General features: G+C 41.7%; 1 protein-coding gene across 2 annotated transcripts in view; it reads left to right on the top strand.

The window, feature by feature from the left end:
• galnt14 (UDP-N-acetyl-alpha-D-galactosamine:polypeptide N-acetylgalactosaminyltransferase 14 (GalNAc-T14)) overlaps window positions 1–21,145 on the top strand; it is a 49,833-nt gene that overhangs the window by 7,540 nt on the left and 21,148 nt on the right. The window lies entirely within an intron of this gene.

Here is a 21,145-nt window from a genome sequence, read left to right as displayed (position 1 = left end):
CTCGGCTAGCTTCATGCTAACACATAAAATGGAAAATGCCTTACACAAGCTAACAATTAGCATCAATATTTGTGATGTTATAAAGCTTTAAACAGCGACTATTTGAACAAACAAATGTCGGTCTGCTTTATACTGCCCCCAAGTGGCTATGGAGCGCATAACAGAAGGAGCAGCCCAATGTCCATTGAATTGAAGAAAATGAATCTTTTGCTGTTGTTGCGTTCCGTTCACCCATCCTTTTGTGATATCATAAAAGTAACTGTAGTCTGATTACTTGACAGGAAAAAGTAATGCTTTCGATTTGTCACTACTTGACATTTTGGACAGCGACATCACCCCAAAAAATTTTTTCAACACGTTTGGGTCCTCCCTGGCCACAAAAATATTCGTAGCCAGCCGATTTGCAGAAAGCTTCAGCCGTGCAGTGGAGAAGGCAAACTAAAATCATACAGTAATGAGGTCTGTAGCAAAAAAAAAAAAGCGTCCAACCAGGCAGTTGCCTGTTGGGCTGCGTCTATTTCCTGGTGGGATGTCGAGAAACATCTGTTGGAACGTGCATCTCTTTCAGTGCGTGCGTGTGTTTCCGAGGAGGGAAATTCTGACATATGGCGGCGGGAGAGAAAGTGAGAAGAGCGTGGGAGGCTGGTTGGGGGGTGGGGGGGGGGGGTAGTGGGGAAGCAGTGGTGGTGGTTCTGATAGCGCTCGTTTATCTTGCTGGGGAAGATGGTGATGGCGTGTGTGTGTGTGTGGATGTGATCTATGTCTAAGTAAGCACATGAGACATATGGTACGTGATATATACCCCCCCCCCCCCAAAAAAAAATATTGAAATTGAACATCCTTCACCATAGTTTTAAAGCCACGGTCGCACCCCCCATACAATATAATATAAAGTGGAATCTCAGTTTTCTAATGATTTGCTTTTCAACCATTTTTTTCCTACTGTTTTGTTGTTGCAAAAAGAAACACATGAATTGGCTATTACGTGATTGACAAAAATGACAAAAAATATGATGATTGTTCCCCCCCCCCAAAAAAAAGTAAAATTGGATCTTTGCAAATGTCTTTAAAAAATATAAAACAACAATAATTAGTCTGCTTTCATGGAAGTCAATAGAAATCAGATTTAGTAGTAGTAATAGTTGATCGTTTATTAAATAATCAATTAGTTGTCAATTACAGTAATCGATGAATAAGTCAAGCTACCACACAAGCCCTCATAATCACTGAAATTGCGAAAACATGATTATTATTATTATTATTTTCTGAAGCAGTGACTGACGGCTGAACTGGACTGAACTTTAGCATCCAGATCAAAACGAGGCGGCAGATTAGCGACGTAGCAGAGCGCAAGAAGCGCAGGTGGAGACGCAGTGCGAGATGAAGAAGGCGGCTTTTTTTTTTTTTGTATTTGATGATTATTTTGCCGGGGTGTCGAAATGTTCCTGCAGTGAGAGCAAGTTAAAGAAGAAGTGCAGCTGCTGCAGGTCAGATGGGATGATACCAAAGGGGATTAAGGAGGAGGGAGGAGGAGATGCTGAGAGCACAGATAAGTCTGTGTGTGTGTGCGTGTGCGTGCGCGCGCGCGTGTGTGTGCGTGTGCGCACTCCAGCCAGCGCTATGCTATTATCTCAGTGAAGTGGAGCGCCTCCCTCAGCGGGGAAGGGATCCAAGCAGCAAGACAATGAGCCGAGGCATGCCGGGAGCCAACATGGCCGCTGTTGTGTTGATATGGAAACAAAAAAAAAAACGGAATTAAATTCTAATGTTAATTATTAAATTAGAATGTGAACGCTTCTGGAGCATAAACAAACGCCATTTATCAACTACATACGCTAATGACATCCAGCCTTGGAATTTGCCCAAAAAAACACACTTTAAACCAAAATGGCTGACTTCCTGTTTAATTCTGGTCATGGGTCCTTGAGACTTTTATGTGCGTCCAGTCGCGCTAGACATGTTAAAAAAAAAAATTGACATGAAATTGTCATGACATCCAGCCTTGGAATTTGCCCAAAATACACACTTTAAACCAAAATGGCTGACTTCCTGTTCAATTCTGGTTATGGGTCCTTGAGACTTTTATGTGCGTCCAGTCGCGCTAGACATGTTAAAAAAAAAATTTGACATGAAATTGTCATGACATCCAGCCTTGGAATTTGCCAAAAATACACACTTTAAACCAAAATGGCTGACTTCCTGTTCAATTCTGGTTATGGGTCTTTGAGACTTTTATGTGCGTCCAGTCGCGCTAGACATGTTAAAAAAAAAATTTGACATGAAATTGTCATGACATCCAGCCTTGGAATTTGCCAAAAATACACACTTTAAACCAAAATGGCTGACTTCCTGTTCAATTCTGGTTATGGGTCCTTGAGACTTTTATGTGCGTCCAGTCGCGCTAGACATGTTAAAAAAAAAATTTGACATGAAATTGTCATGACATCCAGCCTTGGAATTTGCCAAAAATACACACTTTAAACCAAAATGGCTGACTTCCTGTTCAATTCTGGTTATGGGTCTTTGAGACTTTTATGTGCGTCCAGTCGCGCTAGACATGTTAAAAAAAAAATTTGACATGAAATTGTCATGACATCCAGCCTTGGAATTTGCCAAAAATACACACTTTAAACCAAAATGGCTGACTTCCTGTTCAATTCTGGTCATGGGTCCTTGAGACTTTTAAGTGCGTCCAGTCGCGCTAGACATGTTAAAAAAAAAATTTGACATGAAATCGTCATGTCAACTTTTTTTTTTCTTCATTTTCTTTCCAGTGGGCACGACTGAGTTCGTTGTGGTGCGTTCAGGTGTTTTGCAAATCAAAATCAAATCTTCTTGTGAATAGTTGACATGTTTCTTTTTCATTCCGGTGAAATCTTTAATGACACAAGCGTAGCTAACGAGCTTTCCCGAGGCCTAATTACTTTCTTAAAAATGGCCCGCAAGCTTTTGCGATTAGAAAATAGACTCGTCACACACAAGTTGCGGTTTCTTTGATGATGGCCGTCTCTGTGCCGGGGGGGGGGGGAAGGGGGGGGGGGCAGTCGCTCGCTACCGAGCTTATCGGCTCGCCGCCCGCCGATCCGCGGACGCGATGGACTGCTCGATAAGCGTCATCGGCATCCTCACCGTGTTTTGCCGGCAGTCAGCAACACGTGGTCAAATCAGCCAATTAGCGCAATTCATCACGTGCCCAAACGAGCTCTTCCGAGTAAAGACGGAGACCCTTTCGCTGGTTACTTGCGCTAGACTATATATTTATATATATATATATATAGTTATAATTTATATATAGTTCAAACCGCCAAGGGGTGTGAGGAGCATGTGAAGGTGAGGCAGATGGAAAATGGTGAGAATGACGACGATGAGGAAGACGAGCGGAGGCGAAGAGAAGGTGGTTAAAGAAGGGCGCGAGAATCGTGCCAAAACAACTGAAGTCCCTGGAACGGGAAAATGAAAAAGGTGAGAAGTGTCGTGAACAAACCTGCCAAATTTGCTTTGTCTCCGGTGGCAACAACGAGGCACTCTAAAAGCAACAACGAGGCACTCTAAAATGGGCTATCCCGGCATGTGAAACTGAAATCAAGTTGAGTGAGCATGACGAACTGAAGCTAACCCGTGAGAAAGGCCCGGTGGACGGGGAGTCGGGCCCAATCACCTTTGACCCGCCTGCCTCCCCACGTGGCCGCTGCTGATAACGAGCAAAGAGCAGGCGGTGGCCGGCTTCATCCTGCATGGAAACCAGAATGTGTGTGCGCGCGTGCATGTGCTCGATGTCTGAGATCTGTCCTGCTTAAATGTTCACACACAACTGAAGAGTCATGCGAGACTAAAATGGTCATACACGCCTGAAAAGTTGTCACGTGAGACTAAAACAGTCACACACGACTAAAAAGTTGTCACGTGAGACTAAAATGGTCAAATAAGTGAAAAGTTGTCACGTGAGACTAAAACAGTCACACACGACTGAAAAGTTGTCACGTGAGACTAAAATGGTCAAATAAGTGAAAAGTTGTCACGTGAGACTAAAATGGTCAAATAAGTGAAAAGTTGTCACGTGAGACTAAAACAGACACACGACTGAAAAGTTGTCACATGAGACTAAAATGGTCAAATAAGTGAAAAGTTGTCACGTGAGACTAAAACAGTCACACACGACTAAAAAGTTGTCACGTGAGACTAAAATGGTCAAATAAGTGAAAAGTTGTCACGTGAGACTAAAACAGTCACACACGACTGAAAAGTTGTCACGTGAGACTAAAATGGTCAAATAACTGAAAAGTTGTCACATGAGACTAAAATGGTCAAATAACTGAAAAGTTGTCACATGAGACTAAAATGGTCAAATAACTGAAAAGTTGTCACATGAGACTAAAATGGTCAAATAACTGAAAAGTTGTCACACGAGACTAAAATGGTCAAATAACTGAAAAGTTGTCACACGAGACTAAAATGGTCAAATAAGGGAAAAGTTGTTACGTGAGACTAAAACACACACTTGACTGAAACACTCTTAGACGACTGGAGCAAAAAAATATATATAAATATGTAATAAAAAAAAAATACTATAAAGGGATAAAGGAGGGTTAAAGGCCACATCCCAAGATTCTCCTCATTTGCATACACAAGTAACGGCCGTGTGTGCGTGAGTGCATTTGTGCTGCCAGGCCTGCGGGCAACCTGGCAACTCGCAAATGCCCTCAGCTGACATGATTTGCCTGCGCGTGTTAATGTCGAGGTGTGTGTCGCGTCTCGTTTGCCCGTGTGTGTGCGTGCGCGCGTGCGTGCGCGAGCGCGCGCGAGCTGTTGATAATGCTTGCCTGGCACCGAATCTGTTGCCCTGCAGGCAGCTTTGGCTCAACACAATGAGACAACACAACAACCCTCTGCAGTTTTTGTGTGCATGCGTGTGCGCGCTGTCTAAGTGTGCGCGCGTGTGTGTGTGTTTGCGGACGTGCACGCGTCTATAAGTGTGTATAATCAGACAGGTGATTCTCGCGATGCAGCAGACCATGTCGCTCTCGGAGAGATTATGTTTTCACCGCATATTGTCGATTGTGTGCGTGTGTGCGTGCGTGTGTCACATACGCAATTCTCCATGCCAGCATCTGTGCTGAGACGCTGCTTTAAACTGAAATATTGCTTCATTCATCACCCAGCGGAACGCGCGCGCACACACACACACACACGCACACTGTCAGCACTCTTCTTGCGTGTGTGCGTGCGCGCGCGTGCTTGCAGTCGGTGTGCAAATGCTGTGCCTGCATGTGCGTTTAACGGGTTTATGAGACCAATTGGATACGAGTCACGCATCCGTGTGAGATTGTGTGCGCGTTAGACACTTTTTATTATTAACCTTTTATTTTTCGAGGTAAGGCAATTACCGTATAGTGTAATACAGGGGTGGCGAATCCAGGTCCACAAAGTCAAATTCCTGCCACTGTTTGGCTTTAGCCTCAGGTGCTAGTTAGCGATACAAAAAACAAATATTTAGAAAATCAAGGAAATTTGGATTTTACTCAAGTAATATTTCAATTTTCACATGAATTTATGAGGATTTTTTAAATTAAAATTCAGAGGTTGCAAATCCAGGTCCAGAAAGTAAAAACCCTGCCGCAGTTTGGCTTTAACCTCGGGTGCTAGCTAGCTAGCTCCCTAGCAGGTAAATGAGCAGCATGAAAGCTAGCTAGGAAGCTAGCTAGCTAGCACTAGAGACTAAAGCCAAACTGTGGCAGGGTTTTTACTTTCCGGATCTGGATTTGCCACCTTTTTGGTGTAATATGGGTAGTGCGGGTGGTGGTATGCATGGTGAGCAGCGGGCCAAGATAGTGTGGTCTCTTGTTATGATGTAACTTTTGACAAGTAACTCTGGTGGATAAATTGCACATTTTCCTTTCTTTGGCATCAAAAAGCAAGAATCTGGACTGCTAAAACCACTTAACCACCGGAAACCACCGGCGGCCATTTTACGTTGCCACTCGCTAAACGTACCTAATTTGAATACACAAATATCTCCGAAGCGTTTTTCTAATTTTTTTTCTGTCTCTATTGCGAAAATGACACAAACGTCTGGCAGAAGCTCTAAATGCACATTTCATCGATAAAAAATGAATTTATACATTTCCTACTCAAAGATTTGTCATTAATTTCGATAATGAAGTGAAGTCCATCGAGAAAAAAAATTGCTGCGAAATTTGTAAACCTCATTTCTGTAAATCACGATTCACATCCCGGTATAAATAGTGCACTAAGTAGGTGTTTTCAGAAGTTAGCAAACGTTAACTGTAACCGTGGCGACGCAAGATGGCCGCCGCCTGGCTTCAGCCACGAGAGCCGACTGGCAGTCCAGGTTATTAATACGTCCGTGGTAGCAAGTCATCGACACAATCGGAAAAAAATGATGTGCCGTGCTTTGAATGGGAACAGTACTGCCACCCGGTGGGGAAATTATGCCATTGCAATCCAGTGGACAAAATTGCTAATGTTGACATTAAAAAAAAGTGTTTTACATTTATTTTCTCCTTATGTTGTTTTGAAAATGAATCTCCTCCGGCAAGCTGGACTTGGAGTCATTCAAACGAATCAAATCCAACCGCTAAATGTCACCAAATGTCCCTCTCGTGCATCTTGATGACGGAGATGAGAGCCAAAACCAGAAGCGAGAGACAAAATTATTATTATTATTATGATGTGTTAAATGATTGAAACGAGGTGAAAGCAGCGGGAGATGAAAGGCTATTCTTCTTCTCTCGCATGCAAAAAAAAAGAAAAAAGAAGCGGCCGTCATTGTGAGCAAGCTTTGAATGAACGTTGAGCTTTAATGAGTTGAGGGCCGAGCGACTTTTAATCAAAAACTACAATTAACTCCAATCATTTATTTTCCCTTTCACTGCAACACATTTAACATTAATGAGACACTTTGCACTGGAACGAGCCGCCGGCACAATAAAAGAAAACACACACAGGCACACTAAACACATCCTCAGAGGTGACAGATGAGAAGAAAAAAAAAAACCTCCGCCAAGGCTTCGAATGTGAAACCTTAAACCCATTACTGATTGTTTTTTTATATTTTAAGGTGTTGGCTACTCATGGAGGCCACCGATACCAGCCACTGATACTTGAGACGAAACAAATGTGACATTGATTTATTCATCCTCAGCAGTAGTTGGCGCTATACTGAGGCAGTTTGAAACACATTATATGCATCACAAAGAAAAATCTGAAAGAAATGTTAGACTTTAACTTGAAGTAACTCGTGAAATTCTGCAATTTATATATATATATATATATATATATATTTATTTATATATATATATATATATATATTTATATATATATATATATATATATATATATATATATATATATATATATATATATATATATATATATATATATATATGCGTATAAGGGCGTATGGCGCAGATATTCCAAGATGTGTTGATTGATGGCGAGATGAGCGGAGCGCTCGGGGGACGGGAAAGGAAACAAGCGAGTCTGTCAGCTCGCCTTCCTGCGACATTCGGCTTCAAGGCATCGCGAGACGAGCGCTGAATCGCAGATGAAGCGCGAGTGCGCGCGAGCGAGCGAGCAAGCGAGCGCAACTCTGATGAATGATGCAAGCTACCTTCAGTGATGCGCCCGCCCGTCGTCATAGCAACCGGCCAAAAGGAGATTGTGTGGCAGACAGGTGTGTGAAGGCCGTCGTTACGTCCTCGCCGGGACAAACGGCGGTTTTCCCGTGGCCTGGTGGTAACCATGGAAACGCCACCCAAAATATACACATTGATTTTTTTTTTTTTTTTTTTTAATAAATATTTAAAGATGCCAGTTAGAATCCAGATCGGGTCCACATTGTCAGCAGTGTAAATGGATAACATTATGGTTTCAATTCTGGGATGAGGCTTCAATCCAAAATAATTAGAATTCAAATTAAGGTTAATCTGTCGATTATTTTATCGATGAATCTGATTTTTTTTTTAATAAATAATTTGTATCCGTTTCTACAAAAAGAGGACATTATTTAAAATGGACTATGATTGAGTTTTTGGTTTATGTAACATTTGTCAGAAAATCTATCAATTTTTTGGCAAAATCGATCAATCCTGTTGACAGGCTGAAATTGTAAGATTTGTGTTGTTTTGAGTTCAGCAAAGTCATAACGATGAATCGCTGATCAACATAGCCGTCGATTAATTGACATTCTGGCATGGGCCTCCAGCTTCAACATGGCTGCCCTGTCGTCTTGCGGCAAGAGCGAAGGTGACCTTCTACTCCCATCCTCAGCGCTTTGTTCGCACCCAACCTGTCCACACCTGTCAAGAGCGCTGCAGTGCGTGTGTGTGTGTGTGTGTGTGTGTGTGTGTGTAAATGGGATTCGGGGGTTGTTGCTCTGAGATAAGTTTAAGTACGTTATGTGTACAACTTTCCCATTCAGAAGCACACGTACATGCGTTCATATAAGTCAATGTAAATATGTAGAAACACATGCATGTTTATATTTTTGCACAAACGTGGTAATAGTCACACCTCAGTGGCATTCAAATATTGGTGATGGTGGTGTGTGTGTGTGTGTGTGTGTGTGTTGCTATCTGAGGTAAACAGCTGGTGATTGGAGGGTGCGTCCTAATTTGGAGAGCTTCCCAGAAAAACACACACACACACACGCACACACACACACACACACAAACAAGAACCACAATTAAGGATAAAAAATGAGGTGTCGGCACGCACACACACGGCGCAAACATTAATTGTCCCTGACTGACGTGTGTACGTTTCGCATCATCGGTGCTGAAGTTGGCAGCCTTATCAAATCTTCTGCTTTATAATATTTGGGGATTCTTCATTCGTTTGTTTTGTTTTTATTTTCAGGTTTCATTTTATAATTTTTAGTTTTTGTGCAGTTTGCTAGCTTTCATTAGATTTTGTTTTGATAATGCGTAGCTTTCTCCCACATCCACCCCAGTGCTGAGATTTCACAAAAGCGGTTATCATTTATTGTATGTTAGCTGCAGCTCATTCACTCATTCGAGCACTTTGACTGAGTAACACACAACTGAAAAGTTGTCACGTGAGACTAAAACAGTCGCACATGACTGAAAAGTTGTCACATGAGACTAAAACAGTCGCACACGACGGAAACGTTGTCACGTGAGACTAAAACAGTCGCACATGATTGAAAAGTTGTCATGTGAGACTAAATAAGCCACATGATAGAAAAGTTGTCACGCGAGACTAAAACGGTCGCACATAACAGGAAAGTTGTCACGCGAGACCAAAACAGTCACACATAACAGAGAAGTCATCACGTGAAACTAAAACAGTTGCACATGACTGAAAAGTTGTCACGTGAGACTAAAACAGTCGCACATGATGACTACAACACTCACACCCGACGTGAGACTGAGTAGACTCTCTCTTCTCCAACCAGAAAAAAAAATCACATTTCAAAGTTTCACCAAAAACTTCTCTTACTAAAAGTGGAGAAAACAAGTTTTTTTTGTGAACAGAAACTTAAAGCAGAAAAATTAAAAAAAATTTGCAACCGCTCCAACCATTAAAATAAAAATAAAAACAAGACTGATGAAGGGCTTTGGATAGCAAAATAATCGTTTATTTACACGTGAACCAGCATGTGCGTGCGTGTGTGTGAGGTAAGCAACGCAGACAGCGGCTGCTACACCAGGCGGCGGATGTGTGTGTCTGCCTGCCTGTGTGTGTGTGTGTGTGTGTTGTGGTGTTTATTTAACGTGATGAAGAGGTGTGTGGCTGGGGTGTATTGGCTTGGACAGCTGCGCCGCTGGGAGCGTTGCAGTCGTCATGCACCATCTGCCGTGTGCCCGTGCGCGCGCACACACACGCACGCACACACACACACACACCTCAGTTGACCAGTAAATGTGAAAGCAGCGAGCGACGGATGATGACGATGATGTTTTTGGCGTGTGAATGCTAATGTGATGTTGTTGCGAAAGCTCGGCTCAGCATCGCCTCACTCTATTATTTTTCATTTTCACCAGCAGACCCAACTAGCAGGCAGAGAAACTTAAAAAAATTTTTTAATGGTCAACAAAGTCTGGATGTTTAAACAAATAATAAAAATCTAACAAAATATGGCACAGAAGAGGAACCTTAACTTCCAGGTTAATCAGTTATTGGATTTTTTTCTGACTCAGTCTAAAAAAAAAATCCATATAATTTTGGCCCAATGTCTATTTGAACGTATTTTAAATGCTAGCTTGTATAGCTCCAATGTTAACAATCAATAAAAACAGCTAGCATGTTGTTGTTGTTGTTAGCCTACTGTGCTAACCGAAGCAAATGAATGCTGCTAGCATATATAGCTTTGATAGTAACAATCAACAAAAACAGCTAGCGTGTTGTTGTTGTTAGCCTACTGTGCTAACCGAAGCAAATGAATGCTGCTAGCATATATAGCTCCAATGGTAACAATCAACAAAAACAGCTAGCGTGTTGTTGTTGTTAGCCTACTGTGCTAACCGAAGCAAATGAAGATCAGCGTGTGAAAACGTGTCAACAGAAGCTACCCGAGCTAACAGTGCACTTGCTGCAGTTTCCCTTCATTAGGCCACCGCCATTTTTTTTTTTTTTTTTTGCGGCGCGCTTAACCGTGGAGCGTTAGCAGCACGCCAGTCCTTCGCTCAGCCTCAACGAGACAGCGCGCCGTTTGATTTGACATCGGCGCCGGCAATTAGCCGAGCGCAGGGAACAAGTGGAAAGATGGGCAGCATTTTTTCCCGCTTAGACGGCGACATCCTAAATGGGGATCGTTCAAGAAGATGCCCCGCTCGTTCACAGCGCACCATAAACCCCCCCGGAACAGCCTTCCTCTTCCTCACTCTTCCTCCTTCAAGGTCTGCTAATGAGGGAGGGAGATGAGGCAGGAAGCCAGATTGTAAAAAAGATGACTATTCATCTCAATTTCTTTAAAAATTGAACATCCCAACACTTTCCAGACTTTATTATTATAAGCACGATTTTATTTGATCTTTAAAATGGCTGCCAGTCATGACTTAAAAAGCAGTGTCCCAATACTTTTGTCCATTGAGTGAAAATCCATATCCAATCGGAAGATGACAAGTTTCAATTCACTGGCTGTCCTTTATGGGATGTCGGCAGGAAGTAGAAGACCAAATTAGCCCAGCGCGACCAATCCCAAAAAATAATAATTCCGCGGTCTCGTCATCTGCACTTCATACGTCGTCCTTCCAGAAGCCGTGACGGGGCGCTAACGAGGCGGCGCTATAAACGGATCTTGCATCTTCTGTCACCTTCTTCATCTCGCTGGCAAAAAAAAATAAAAACTCCATCACGCTCTAACGAGACGCTCGCAGCGCGCAAACCTTCCAAAATGGATTCCCTCGACGGCGGGATCATAAAAAAAACATTTCCTCCGCTCAAGTCTGTGTTGTTATTCATCCTCGGGCTAAAGTGCGACCTAACTACTTTCCATCTGGAGCAGTAGTTATTGATGACTCTTTTGTGGCGCTCGTTAGCAGCCACAAGAACAAAAAAACTGCTTTATTAAAAAAAAAAAAAAAGAAGAAAGAATTAAAAGTAATTCAGCAGTAATTCTGCTCATTCTGATGTGATGTAAATACAAAATGGCAACACTTGCAAGGAGCAGCTATAAGCCACAACTCACATCCAGATGCTCACATACCAACTCATTGTTTACATTTTTTATGCCACGCCCCTTATGAGAAAGCACATGTCCAATGCAAGAATAATACACGACATACTGCCGCATATTAGATACTGACGTGAGCAAAATTATTGCAAAAAGTGTGTGAAAAAAATGTGGTTGCAAAATATTGTTTGCTAGTAATTATACTTCACAATTCTCTAATAATTATATCATCAAGAAATGCAAAGTTTTGACAAGCCCTCAAATTTAAAACTAAATTTCACGCACGTGCGACTAGTACATTTGCTCAATTTTCATTTGTTATTAATAATCTTTTTTTTTTTTTTTCACTGTGCTAGTTTAAAAAAAAAAGTTGCAAAATATTGTTTGCTAGTAATTATACTTCGCAATTCTCTAATAATTATATCATCAAGAAATGCAAAGTTTTGACAAGCCCTCAAATTTAAAACTAAATTTCACGCACGTGCGACTAGTAAATTTGCTCAATTTTCTTTTGTTATTAATAATCTTTTCTTTTTCTTTTTTTCACTGTGCTAGTTTAAAAAAAAAAGTTGCAAAATATTGTTTGCTAGTAATTATACTTCACAATTCTCTAATAATTATATCATCAAGAAATGCAAAGTTTTGACAAGCCCTCAAATTTAAAACTAAATTTCACGCATGTGCGACTAGTACATTTGCTAAATTTTCTTTTGTTATTAATAATCTTTTTTTTTTTTTTTTCGCTGTGCTAGTTATAAAAAAAAAGTTCGTCTGGAGTTCCGATTGCCATACTAGCATTTGAGTGATTCAAGACATGTGCACGTTTTGCTTCTTTCTGGCTGGAAGGTGCTCCCCAAAACCACAAACTCACCGAGCAAAATCGGGAAACCTCCTCGATTATGCTGAAAAGCGGACACTTCCCTCGCGGCAGCCTGCCATTAGGATGTCAACGAAAGTATCGCGCGGCGCGCTAAGAGCCAGGAAAGGCCGATAAGGAATAGACGAGAGTTTTTGCGGGCGTTCCCGAAGGCTTGGGTACCGCGGTGCGAGGTTGAGGATTAAAAGAGCAGCAAAGGCGGCGGCAGGAAATGTGGCAGTGGCAGCGGGTTTTAATGGCCGCAGGGTGGGAGGGCAGGCGGAGACAAGTGGGGGTGGGCGGCGGCTCCGGGGAGGCTATTAGCTTCAAGGCTATTCTGCGCTTCATTTGGATTAGCCGTCAGCGGGACGGGATTAAGCAAAGCGTGCCGGCGTATTACAATTTGACAAAAGATCCCGCCGGGCTCGCTGGACCGGCCGCCGCTCACCTTGGCCGATATATAATGTCCACAAAGACGGGCTGATAGAAAACACGCTGACTTGGCGTTTCATCTTAAACTGTCGCAGGTCGACCGCAGTCTTTACTGAGCCAAAATCTCAAGACACGCCACCAAACAAAAATGTCACCAAAAAATACGACCTGGCCTGCTGTTCAATCAAGCTCTCTGTTTGCACAAGGGAGCAAAGTAACCGGTAACTTTTCACCTAAAGTTCATTCTGCCATCCTTCAAACGTCACTAACGAGATAATGACCTTTATGTTTAATAAGAAAATCCAACAGTATCAATTGTTAGCATTCAATAGCATTAGCAAGTCGACTTCATTCGCGCCATCAAGAGGTGACAGATGGTTAGCGTTATCATGAGCAAAATGATAATATACCCGATTTATAAAGACGCCGCAGTAGCATTTGTTAGCATCAATTACTGTACTGAGGGAATTCCAGTCACAACGCAGCTTCCACATCCAAATCTAGCAGTAACTAATTGAATAATAATGCATATATTTGTGGAGACTGGCGTCAAGCGGTATTTTACAATTTGAAAAATGTGCACTTCGTGTTAAAGATTAGATTGCTCTTAGTATGAAAAGAAAAATGCACTGAGCTGTCACCAACGTCTTACAAATGCAATTATGCCATCTAGTGGCAGAAAAATGACCAGCACAAATTAATATTACACTTTTTATTTTATGAATTATTATAAAATTACTGTATCATTGGCTAAAAGATGCAGCCATATTTTTATTAGTTTAACGTTTCTTTCCACTTTTATTTTAAGAGTACGAAAAAATATTTTATTGTACATTTTATTGTACATATTAAACAGATATTAAATTTGCGATTAATCTTGAGTTAACTATTGAAGTCATGTGATTAATTACGATAAAAAATTTTAATCACCTGATGCCCCTATAAATAGTATTTCCAAATGCGGTGCGGACAATCGACTGTAATTTACGTTCGTTTTAAAAAATGATGTTTTTAACTTTTAAGCTAACTCCTCATTGTCCTGTTGGCATCTTTTCTCAAAGGCATTTCAATTGCTCATCGTTATTGCATCCTTGCAAGGGAAACTCAAAGAGTGATGGCGACGCTTAAAGTGTGAGGAGCAAAGTGAGGCGTTAAAAACGTTTGGCTTGTGTAGCAGGCGAGCTCATCAAGGACATATGCGGGCCCGTTAAAAGTGTCTTTTTTTTTCTTTTTCTTTTTATTGTGCGCTATAAGCCAGCTGCGAGTGCGCGAGCTGAGCGGTCGCAAGCATGATTTGACATCACGCCTCAGCAGCGCCGCTCACCTTCGTCCCAGAGGGTTCGTTTATTGACTCGTTATTTATTCATGTGCTGCAGTCGCACACGGAAAATTTACATTTAGACTAGCTAGCATCTTTGTTTGTCTTGTTAGCGGCGGCGCTCGTCAATTAGCGAACGTTCTCAAACCGTTTTAGGGCTCGCTTAAGGCTTTTGTCTCCTTTTTTTTTTTTTTGCATTCCAGACGCAGCAGCAGCTCCAATTTTGGAGGAAATAAAACTTTAGGGCAGCACTGTGGCGGAGTGGTTAGTGTATTTGACTCACAGATGCGAGGTTCTGGGTTTGAAGAACACTTTTTTTTCACTAAAATTGGTCTATTAAAAATCTAATAAAAAATACATATACATATAAAAATACATATAGATCGAATGCTTTTATTTTTATTATTTTTATTATTTACTATTATTATTTATTTATTGTATTATTTGTATTTATTTTTATTCTTTACTGTTATTAAAAATACAAATAGGCATTTAAAAAAATTTTTTTTTGAATAATTGGTTAATATGTAATAATTATATATTTATAATGGGGGGAAAATAATTACTTCCAGATTGAAATGAACTTTTATCTCAGAAATGTTGACGCTCGTTTGGCTTGTAGTAATCCGACATTGGCTAGCAAGCTAGCTAGTCCACTGTTTGCCTATATAAATCCGATGCATTATTATTATTATTATTATTATGATGATGATGATGATGTGCCCTATGACTGGTAGGTGACCAGTGCAGGTTGTTGCCGGGACAAACTCCAGCTCACTCCAGCCACTTTGATGAGGGCAAGTGGTCAAGAAAATGGCTGGATGGATGCTACTTTAATATGACAACAAACTCAAACAAAAGTGCATATTTGAGTCTGAAAAAAGCCTCACAAGCACATCAAAGTCGTCAGTGTGCGCATCTTTATCTCCTCATCAGCCACACGGGCAGACAAATGAAACGTCGACGGGCGGGGGCGGGCGACAACAAAGACTAACGAGCGTGAGGTGGCGGCAGCCTTGACGCACTTCATTTCCTGTTGCGGCGCTACAAACAAAAAAAAAACACATCAAAAATGAACTTCTCGCTTGACTTGAGAGATAAAACTCGGCTCCTCCTCTTTCTTTCGGAGGCGCTTGATCACAGCGGAGACTTGGTTAGAGGAATTAGCTGGTCCGCAACCTCAGACAGCACGAGGCGAAATCCGGATCAATACTCAGCTAGTCGAGATCAAAGATTGTCATAGCTTGACTTCACTTACCAGGGAAGTCATGTTGCACAAATACTAATAATAGAGAAATGTAAAATCTCTTCACTCCTCCCTCAACTGTTAACTTATCATGGTTTTGTGTTGTTGTTTTTTTATCTAGCTAGCTAGCTAGCTCCCTAGCTAGCACCTGGGGCTAAAGCTTTATGCTAGTTAGCGAGCTAGCTAGCTCCCTAGCTAGCACCTGGGGCTAAAGCTTTATGCTAGTTAGCGAGCTAGCTAGCTCCCTAGCTAGCACCTGGGGCTAAAGCTTTATGCTAGTTAGCGAGCTAGCTAGCTCCCTAGCTAGCACCTGGAGCTAAATCGCTTCTCCTCCTGACATGACACGCTCTGCGACTAAAGACACGTTTATCTTAAGAAACTGCGCTTTTCCATTCTGTCGGAATAAATAATCATCTTTAAAAAAAAAAAAAAAACATGACTACAGTGCCGCGAGTAGATGGCGACCAATCCAGGGCCTCTCGCCCGAAATTGGCTGCGATAGGCACCAGCAAAGCTGCGAGATGTAAATATAATAAAATGATAAAAAAACTGAGTAGAATATATATTTTTCTCCTCCGTATTACAGCCGCTAAACGTGCGTGCGTGTAAATGGGCTGCCGTCATTTTCGTTAATCAGTATGTCCGAGCAAATGGGATTAAAATGATGATCACTTGAGTGGGAATTAAGTCCTACATAAAAAAAAAAAAAAATAAATACATTAGCTCAGCTGCTTTTTTTTCAATCAACACAGAAGCTGTTCAGTACGACGGTTTATTAGGGCCACGTATAAAAACAAAAACAATTTCAGATGAGGGGGAGTAAGATTCCGAGAAAAAGCTAATTTGCCACAATTTGCCACTTCATAAAGTCACAAATTTACGATTTTTTTTTCTTGCATATTTAACCCTCCCCCCCACCCCCAAGAAAATATATATTTATATGTGACCCTAATACGCCGTTTTAGTGCTTCCCATTATTGTGACAGGTAAATAAATCCATCAGAGGTCCGGAAAAACACACCTGAAGTGATTCTTGAGTTTCATCAATGGGCCAATCAAAAGCCAGCATTTATGCTGCTCTCACAGCCGCTGGTGAAATACAGCAACATATAATAGATGGAGACAATAAACCTGACCGTGCATGCGCGCGTGCATGAGATCACGCCGAGTCTGAACAGTCTGCAGATGTTGAACAAAAGATGCGAGCAGAAAAACACATTTGGGATGAATCGCTCCAATTGCTCCAAGGCGGCTGACGGCAGCTATTTGGCCGTGTGTGTTTGTGTGTTTGTTGTCATAACGTTTTGGGGACATACTCCAGTTAGTCGTGTCTTGACCTCAAATCAGAGAAAATCTTTCAATAGTATGTGTGAGTTTTTTTATTTTTTTTATTTTTGTAGGGCTGAACAATTCATCAAATTCAAAAGGACATGGCAATGTAGCAAAATGCAATTTCCAAATCGCAAAGACTGCAATTTTTGTTGGGGGGGGGGGGGTGTACTCTCTCAGTGCGACCAAATGATTGACAGCAGACAATCAAAAAAAAAAAGTAGTGATTACGGCGCATTTTTTAGAGCTGAAAAGAAGCTGGAGGATGAAGACGAAGATGCAGCAGGGAAAAAAATAGACGTGCTGTTAAAACACTAACATCATCAATTATTCAATCTATGGCCACTGCGACTCTTTCAGCGCAAAACGAGCACACAAATACACAACGCAACACGCAGCACTCGGGCACGAGTCGGCCTTTAAATTCACTTCTGCACACTACACTACTTTCCAGCACACACAACATAACCTTTAACAACACTTGAGTCGACTACACAAGGAACAGAAATTTTTCTTTACGATCGTCTTGTGGTGGCTGAAATAAACCGAAGCACAACAACACACTACAAGTACACTTGTACACACTTCACACTTGTAACCTTAAAAGACTTTGCAGTGATTACTTTCTAGACACATTCGATGTTTGGGCGAAAAGTGCTGAAAACTTGCAAATACAGATTTTTTGAAGTCAGACAGCAGCAGCCAGCATGTGGACTGAGCCTTCAGGTTGCTGTGGCTGCTTTAGAACGCCTCATTGTCAGCAATGAGTGTGGGCACATCCCACAGGGAAATGCAGAAGGCCAGGTAGGACGGAATTATCATGATTTTTTTTAAAAGCTCGACTTGACAGTCAGCAATGTGGACTGGTGCTGGCGTAACAACTTTAGAGTGCCTCGTTGTCAGCCATGAGTGCGTGCATGTCTTGCAGAGAAAGGCAGAAGAGTGGGTAAAGCAGATTGGATTCAACTTGACTGCCAGCTTGTGGACAGTGGCTTTGTGCTGATGTGGCTGCTTTAGAGTGCCTCGTTGTCAGCTGTGATTGCGTGCATGTTACGCAGAGAAAGTCAGAGGAGTGCGTTGTTTGTTTGTTTTTTCGTTTTTTATAAGCCGTTTTTTTTTTTATATATAAATCAGGCAGATTTTTTATTAATTTTTTTATTAATTGGGCAGATATTTTTTTTTATTATTTATTTTTTTTTTTACAAGCCGGTAAGATTTTTGGGGGGGTTAAATAAATCAGGCAGATTATTATTATAATTTTTTTAAATAAATCGGATATAATATTTTTGGGGGTAAGTCCAACTTAATTGCCACCTAGTGGACATTGGCTTTGCGCCGTCAGGGCCACTTTTGATTTTTTTGACATTTTTGATTAAATTAAAAAAATGTGCACAGAAATTGTTCATTAAAACTGTTTCTTAATGAAAGTTTCAAACCAATCTTTAAAATAAAATGTAAATGTATTAAACATGTAAATACTATTGAACGCTACTTGGCCAGTGAATGATGCGCGTACCACTAGAGGGAGCCTGCGTGCCACACGTAGAGAATCACTGATAAACATTATATGGCAAAATATTGTATGTATTTTCTCAATGAATGCAATTGGAGCAGAGTTCCTTCCTTATTTCCATGCGAGTGCAAAACCTCGTTTGCACGCCTCATGTTCTTCAAACAGAAAATCAAACGGGGTTTTTTTGCACCACAGGGAAGCCGGGCGGACTTAACAAGAAGCCAAGGGAGGAGGGATCTTCTTTTTTCTTTAAAAAAAAAAAATAATCTTTTTTTATCCTGGAATGTTTGTTTACATTTCAATAATGACGTTTGAAGGCAGCATTTGCGCTTTGAAGACTGCTAGCAAGATTTCAATGTCGCTAGTTCATTGGTGTCTTGAGGTACGAGTTTCATTTGTAACTCAGAGCAGTTGTATGTCAAATCATTCTTTAAACAAAAACGTCATATCAAAACTTCGTCATATTGTACTTTTTTTTATTTTTTTTTATGGTGTCGTTTAATAGAACTAAAAGGAACTCAATCTTTTTGTAATACATTCTGCTTCAATTCAGTACATATTGTTCTTCTCCTTCTGGGGGCAGTAACCTTTATTGCCACTTCTCATCTACACTCAGCACATCAGTATGGCACTAACGTAGATATTTTTTCTGTGCAGAGGATAAAGAATAGATGACGGCGAATAAATGATAAGGCCTCATATGCGGCAAGATCGCTGTCAAGTCTCCATTTCCGTCGAAGCACTTAGCGTCTCAGCGTTAACGTTAGCGTCCATTCAAATTGCATCAGCTGGCAAAATGCATGAAAGGATAAACGTTCTTGTGGATGGCTGACAGAAGGCTGGCGTCGAAAAGCCGTTCGGCGTGTCGACCGACGTTCAATCTGGCTGACTCATTCTCGTATTTCAACTTTCTCACGTGGTCCTCGTCTTCCTCATCCCGTCCTCACCTTCCTCGTCCCTGTTTTTTTCCCTCCTCCCCTCACAAGTGATTTCCGGTCTCTTCATTCCGGGCATGAAGAGCGCACACTCGGAGAGTATGGAAGCGTGTTTCGTATCAGCTCCAACATCAGTCATCTGTCAGCACAAATGTTGTCTGTACATCTGCGCCTTGCCATTGTGTGTGCGCGAGTGTGTGCGCGCGCTCACGCACACGCGCTCGTGTTGCAGGTCGGCCTTTATCTCCCGATCGCTGCTCTGGGCTGGAGCCGCTGCATAAATCAAGCGCAGCAAAAGTGGAGATGGCGGCACAGAGGTGCATGATGGGATGCGATAGGAGAAATATATATGCGTGTGTGCGTGCGTGTGAGTGAGTGTGTGTGTGCGTGTACACAGCGGAGAGCGAGTCGAGTCTTTTTCTTGGCGAGAGGCTGCGAGACAATAAGAAGCCATGAAAGGAGAAGAGGAAGGGGAGGATGAGGAAGATGAGGATGAGGAAGATGAGGATGGCAGCTTTTCGGCTGTAAATACCACATCATTATTATTTACAATGATATACAACGAGCTGAACATGTTGAAGTCGGATGGTTTGAATCCCTCGTGAAATGTAGACGTCGTTGATGGAGGATAAACAGTGGAATAAAAAATAAGGTAGCAGGAAACAAAGAAACAGAAAAAACAAGGAAGCAAGCGAACAAGGACAAAAGGAAAAAAGGAAGGAAGGAAAGAAGGAATCAAGGAAACACATTTGGGTCACTTCCTGTTTATTTCCGGACACTTCCTGTTGCTTTTGAGTTACCAGTAGGTCACTTCCCTGTTTGTGTACTCTGTTGAAATTGTTTAATAAAGTTATATGAGGAAGAAGAAAAAAGGAGGTCACTTCCTGTTGATTTGGGGTTATTTCCGGGTCTCTTCCTGTTCAATTTGGGTACTTCCTGTTGATTTTGGTGCACTTCTGAGTACTTCCTGTTCCATTTGAGGTTATTCCTGTTGATTTTCGGTCTATTCTCGGTCTCTTCCTGTTTAATTTGAGGCACTTCCTGTTGATTTTAGGGCACGTCCGGGTCACTTCCAGTTCATTTTGGGCCCCTTCCTGTTGCTTTTGTGACACTTCTAGGTCACTTCCTGTTGATTTTGGTGCACTTCTGAGTACTTCCTGTTCAATTTGGAGCACTTTCTGTTGATTTTGGTGCACTTTTGGGGACTTCCTGTTCAATTTGGAGCACTTCCTGTTGCTTTTGAGACACTTGTAGGTCACTTACTGTTGATTTTCGGTCCCTTTTGGGTCACTTCCTGTTTAATTCCGGACACTTCCTGTTGCTTTTGGGTCATGTATCTTTCCCCATTGAAAGGAATGGACATGTTATGAAAATCAAACATTTTGAAAGGTGTATTTTAATGAAGGAAAATAGCACATCATAATACTGTAGTTCATAAAAACATACAGTAATGACATGCCTTGGCCACTTGAGGCAGCACAGCACTAATATTCATCGCTCTTTGCAGAGGATAAAGAATACGTGACTGCATTTATGGTTGCTGTATTCAAGCCGTTGCTTCAAGGGTTCGAGCATACTTTGCGTCTTACTTTGTGACCCCGTGTACCGTACTTTTGCCACACCTGCTACAGTTTCAAGTTCGTTCCAAGTTAACCTTCCGCGTTGTTCCGTCCTCCTCCACCTTTCTCCCAAAAACTAATTGCCGCTTAATGATCTCCTGATAGTTTGATTTCACGGCTGGGCGCTCACGCTACGCAAGCTCGCACTTCCTGTCGGGCTGAAGGACGCTTCGGCGGGTCACCGAGACTTTCCGCACGCACGCCGAGTCGAAAGGCCACAAGCGAGGCAGACAGCTGCGTT

Source organism: Leptonotus elevatus, chromosome 18, assembly GCF_054856555.1.
Source record: "Leptonotus elevatus isolate MCC_2025b chromosome 18, RoL_Lele_1.0, whole genome shotgun sequence".
In the NCBI taxonomy this organism is placed as follows: Eukaryota; Metazoa; Chordata; class Actinopteri; order Syngnathiformes; family Syngnathidae; genus Leptonotus; species Leptonotus elevatus.
Note: the sequence above shows the minus strand (reverse complement) of the source record. Positions and strands in the feature narration are given on the sequence as shown.